Raw genomic sequence first — 6,000 nt, forward strand, 5'->3', positions numbered from 1 at the left:
CCTTTGTAGGGCTTGAAGACAGTAGGTTAGAGTGAAAATTGCTATCCCATTTGAATTACCAGTAACTATTCATCAGTTCTCTGGTGCCTGCCTTGCAGTGTATCTGTCACTGCCTGGGAGTGCAGACAAGAGAACTGAAAATCTCATTGTGCTCCTGGGCCACAGCTGTAAATGGCAGCATGCTGCAATGCAGAGGCAAACATAACACTAAACTATGATATTGTATGAGAATAATCATTGCCAGCAAGAAGTGGCTTTTGATAACTACAAAAGCAGCAACAGAAGTGGAACAAAAAAAAAAAAAAAAAAAAAAAAAAGGGCAAAGAAATGAGGGAATCCATCAGGTAGTTTACCCATAGTTACTTCCAGGATTTGTATTTTAGAGCATCTCAATTTTCTCTTTTAATCATGTTTTAGGCTGCAAAAATGCCAGCTTTTTTGTTGCTTTTTTGACTGCAGTGCTCTGCTTATGGCAGAGAGACATGGAAAGGATGATCCAAAAGCCCTTTCTCAATTTTAACTTTTGCTATTCATTAATTATTCTATAAATATACAGTGGGAATATTAAGCTGTCATGTAAAAACTGTTAGAAAGAAGATCACTAATTTTTCCTGATAACTCTTACAGTACACTGAGGAATGCTCAGACAAGAAGGGATTGGAGGGGAAGAAATTAAAGAAAACACATAAAAAAGGAGTAAATCCATGAGCCTTACAGCTAAGTGCTTGTCTCCCTTTACATTTCCCAAGCAGAATGTCTCTCACAGCCTAAACATAGACTCTTGTGTTTGCATAATTTCTGTATTATTCATCCATCCTTTTTTTCTTTCCATTGCTCATATAGGTTATCATCTGCCTAGAACAGAGTTGTGACAACCATGAACTTCAGCAGTACAAATCAGTGACCAGATCCTAAAATCTCAACCCCTCTGGTCATCAAGTACAGTTGTAGGTGTAAGATCAAGGAGGCAAAGTCTGCTTTAATAAGTTTTTAAACAAAATCAGTAGAAAGTTCTTCTAATCAATAACCATTCAATACTAGAAACTCTTTGACTCTTGTTGTTACTGTGAAATAAAGGTAATTTTCTTTTAATTTCTCTACAAGGCTTTTAAGGCAGCTGGAAGCAATGGTCTTGAGCATCCATTAAGGATTTCCTTGTGAAACTCCAAATTCTGCAACTGTACCTACTATTTTTGCTTTTTTTTTTTTTTTTTTTTTTTTTTTTTGCTTTAAGGAAGATTGTTTTAAAGGGATTTTTTTGATCTTTGATCTCTGCTCTGTGGTCTGTTCCTTACAGTTCTTGTGGTTTAAAGCCTGGGCTAATCTACTGGATTTCACGCCCTGAAAGTCAGTCTATTTGGAATATTTCAAGGGAAGAAGGGAGATATTTGCAACCTTTCATTAGTAATATTTGACCATGTATGTGAAACTCAGCTGGCACTCTTCAATTAAACTTATACTTCATTATTGAGCTGGCTGTTTCTTTCTCAGTTTATAGGTTTTGCTTTTAAGACTGATATTTAATGAGCTGGATGGAAGGAAAGTATATACTCTGAGAAGGTCTGTCTTGATAGATGAGGAGAGTAATGTCATATATTTTATATATTGGCCTTGCAATCGGTAAGCTTGAGCTGCACTGAGCAGTTAGCGGGGCTTTTTTCATGCAGCAGAGCCAAGTGACCTTCCCTCACATGCATTGAGCATCACCCTTCCTGCTGCCCCCGGGGTCTGACTGCCAGGGGGGAACTCCCATGTGTCTGTCTCTGTTTCTGCCCTAGGCAGAATGTCTAGCACTATTTATCAAGCAGGGGAATGTGGTTTGTTTTTTTTTTTTTTCTGGATTAAATATCTAGAATGGGGACACTAACTTCTTAATTTTATGTGGGCCCTATGCAGTTCCTGGGTTGCCCTTGGGATGACTAAAATTTCTGAACCAGTATTTGAAAGTGCAGCTTGTCTGAGAAAGGCAGAAGCAGACAGCATGCTTGTTGAGAGGTATAGATCTCAGCCAACATCCCTCTGAGAGTATAAGAATCTGCAGCTCTGCTCTGTCCATGGGTAATCTCACATTGCTGTGAAAGTCCTTAAGAGTTTAAATTTCTTCTATGACAAAAACTGATATAAAAAAAAAAAATAAATTACAGAGCATGCATTCTCCAACCTCCACCGAATGTGGGTGTCACTGAAATAATATTTTACTGCAGCCCCTTTCCATCTGAGCAGCAGTTAGCTTAGTGTTTCATCAAGGCTGAATTTACATCATCCATAACTCTAAAATGCAAAGCTGTTTAAATGGGTGGGGGGTTTATGAAGCAAAAGCATATACCACAGTTTCACTTGAAGTGCTGAAGTACTTCACCAGTTCCCATACATGATGAAAAATGTTGGGATGGTAGCTGGTCACGTGGCACATAGGGAATAAAGCAAAAAAATGAAATACTACAAAAAGCTGATTGAAGCTCTCAATTTTTGACCCCGGCTAATGTTTTATTTTGAAATTGTCCATAGATAACTGACTTCATAAAGATTCCTGCAGATTTCTCATGTTTGTTTTCATACATGTGGTCAAACAGGAAACCATCAGGCATCTGACTACTCACCCTCGCACAGCACTGCTGGGGTTGTTTGCCTGGGTCTCAGTCCCTGCCCACAACAGGCAGACACACACACACACATTTTACATGTGTGCAGTATTCAAATTTATGGGGCAGTGCCTGTATTGTGCTCCAGCAGACACACATTGCCACTCAGAAAGCCTTGATTTGCCAAAAGAAAATTGCCTTGGTGCACACAGAGCTGTCAGCTCTTCTACCAGCACTCCCAAACATGCTCCAGGTAAGAGGCTGAGGGAGCATCTATACAAGAGGGTGACAACAGAGACAGAAAGTGCTCCCAGAGTGTTACAACATGTGCTGGAGCCAAGGTGGGATGAATGAGCCTCGCCATCTCTTCCTAGGGACTGTTCAGAAGTAAAAGAATTTGGCCTTGGATCCTGATCCTGGTTTTTTTTTCCTCTACTTGAGATGTGTACTGAGATCCATGATCATGTGTCAATCAGTGAAAAAATAACAAAAGCTAGAATATTTATTTTTTTAATGTTAAGATATATTCATAAATATCTATGTTGCTTTTCTGCTGATTTGGAAGATAATGACATTCTTTTAATAAGCTATTTACCTAGTTATTGCTGTCTTAGCCACGGGGGTGGTCCCTTTCACTGGCTGCTCTCTTAATGGATTATGTAGCTCCTCTGAAAAAAGTTTCATGAATCACAATGCTTTCAATCACCTGGTCAGAAATTCAGCTCTCATTTGCATATGTCTGTAGCTTTCCCTACAGCTTTTCAAGGGGACTCTAGCTCCAGCTTCAAAGAAAAGCTATTTCACCCCAGTTGTGCTCAGCTGGAACTAGTACATTTGCAATTTACTATCATTTGACGTGTAGAGTTTGAAAGCAAAGGAAATATTTGGAAATGGCAAAAATATACCTAGAAAGCAGGCAGAAGTACACTTTCCTTCTCTCTCAGTGAATGTCTCAGTGTGTACTGCCCTGCCTGGTGTTTCCTCGAGGGATTCACTCATCACCCCTGGCTGCACCCATGGCACAGGCCAGGCTGGGGCTGTGTTTGCACTGCTGGAGCAGGGGGATCCAGCACAGTGTGGAGCTGTGGCTCCTGACAGGCTGCCCTGCCCTGCCTAAGGAATTACCTTCAAACCTTGTCTTTCAGTGTTCCACAATATCCTATGTGTTTTATATACATATGTATAACATTATTTTTAGAAGTTCTTTACTGACAGCAGTAAGATTCTTTTTATAAAACATACCTGGCAACTCTGTCTTCTGCTTAACTCATCAAAGCACTTAAAAAAAGTGTTGGTCTTTAAATAATTGGAACTATTCTGGGCTTCAAGTCAAAAAGATCCTTAAATTCCTTGATGAGCTAAGAACAAATGGGGAAATCTTTTAGTACTGCCCTATGTCTTCCTCCTCCAATTTTTTTGCTGGCTGTAGCGTTCTCCTCATAGGTTTTCTCAAAGTTTTCTCCTCAGAGTTTTCACAAAAGCTTTATGCAGGTCTCTTCTGTTTCTCTTCCCCTAATCCCATTTCTTCCTCAGCCCACTTAACTGACCAGACCTTAAACTCCTTTGTTTCTCCTTCAGTCCCCCAGAAGTTGGGAACAGCCACTCGAGGTGTTCACCAGCTCCAGACCTTACAGAAGCATATTGCTCCAGCATCAAATCAGCTTTGAAGGACAAAAGGAAGATCACACCAGCTCCCTGGATTAGTGGACACTCATTTTTGGACAGGTTTTAGCCCCAGCCCAAATCCTGCTGTTCATTCTCATCCCAGATGAAACCTGCCTGCTCTGAAATGTCACAGATGGTGTGGCCACGGCCAGGGTTGGCAGGTGACCTGCATTCCACCCAGCCCTGCCCTGCCTCGCTGCGTGGTGCTGCTGAGTTTGACGTTAAATGCCTCACACGCTGTGCGTGCCAGGGCTGTAATGACTGCAGGCACAAGCCATTATCATTATCTCTGATTCCTGAACACTGGTTGCTACAAAAACTGCCTGAAGCACAGAGGGAGGTGTCTTCATTATTGCTTTATAGCTCATGCCTTAAAGCCAGATTTCCTCCTGCATTTTCAGCCAGGCCAGGTTTCACTAAAGAACTGGGTCTCTAATTTATCCGGTTTTAATATTGGTATTTTTTCTTCACTTTGACCTTTTCTAGTCATTCTTTATAATAATACAAGTGATTTCACCAGCTTTTCTGTGGAATGCATTGTGCAAACCAGCCTCCCAAGGCCGCTGGCTTTTCATTATCAGGGTCCAAGTACAGCCACTGAAGTGCCAGTCAGCTGCACTACTTTATTTTCCCATTCAGCAGCTTCATAGTAGAAGAAATGTATTTCATCTATACATGCAGTAATGTGAGAGGAAACCACTTCCCACATACACAAATTCCTGACTCATTCCTTTCAAATGTGGCTGAAACAACTGCTGAATCCAAACATAAAAAGCCATAATACCCATTCAATAGGCTTTTGCAGGCTTCCCAGTATGAGGAGGAGGATCACAGGGAGCTGTCTTGTAACTAGAACACTGATCAGAAGTTTGAACCTCTGGGTGTGTTTTCAGTTCAATTACTCCATTTGCTAGTCTTGGGCATCTGGTCTCTCTGCCCAGGTTCCCCCATGTGAAACAATAATAATAACACATCCCAAAGCATTTTGTAGGGCTGCCTCGTGTGTTTAGAGGGAGGGGCTCACATCTCTGTAAGGTTATATTGAGATCCACATAGCAGGAAGTGTTATACAGTGGTAAAACAATAAAACTGTTGCACTGCTCTCACCACCTCGATTTTTAGTAATATATTTGTCCCCAGCATTCAGAAACTGAGCTTTTCTGGGAAAGGAGAGATTGGGTGTTTGCAGCCAACAAAGGCATTTTGTTTGCTCCTTCACAGAAAAGCAACACCACGTATCTAATTGTTGATATGTTAAGTAGAAGAAGGAATGCTTATTACAGGGCTTATTACATGCACCTTCATAGCCAGTCTCACTTGTACACAGGCAGAACTAATCTTAGCAAATTGAGAGGTCACTAATTGAGGCTAAAATTGAACAGTAGTAATTAGAAGGATGAATGAACTGTATTTTTCTCAAAGCAGATCTGATTTAATAAAATATGCACTTAGACACAGTTGCAGTGAAGCAAAAAAAGAGAAGGTGCTTTGCAGAACTGTAGTAGATTTACTGGGTAACTGAGACCTGAATTTAGATGATCTACCACGTGCTTTATAGGAAAGATTCAGCTCTCTGGGGAGCTCTGTAACAGATCTGTGATGAATTTAACTAGCCACTAAAAGACCCTGCTGCATCCAAGGAATCACCTACAGAATATGCATAAAAGAGTTTTACAATATTGCTGAAACAATGTGGCATCTACTTGCTTAGCTACTGAATTAAATAAAACTAAGTAAAACTTAATTTGCTTAT

The sequence above is a fragment of the Vidua macroura genome, chromosome 13, assembly GCF_024509145.1.
Source record: "Vidua macroura isolate BioBank_ID:100142 chromosome 13, ASM2450914v1, whole genome shotgun sequence".
Lineage (NCBI taxonomy): Eukaryota > Metazoa > Chordata > Aves > Passeriformes > Viduidae > Vidua > Vidua macroura.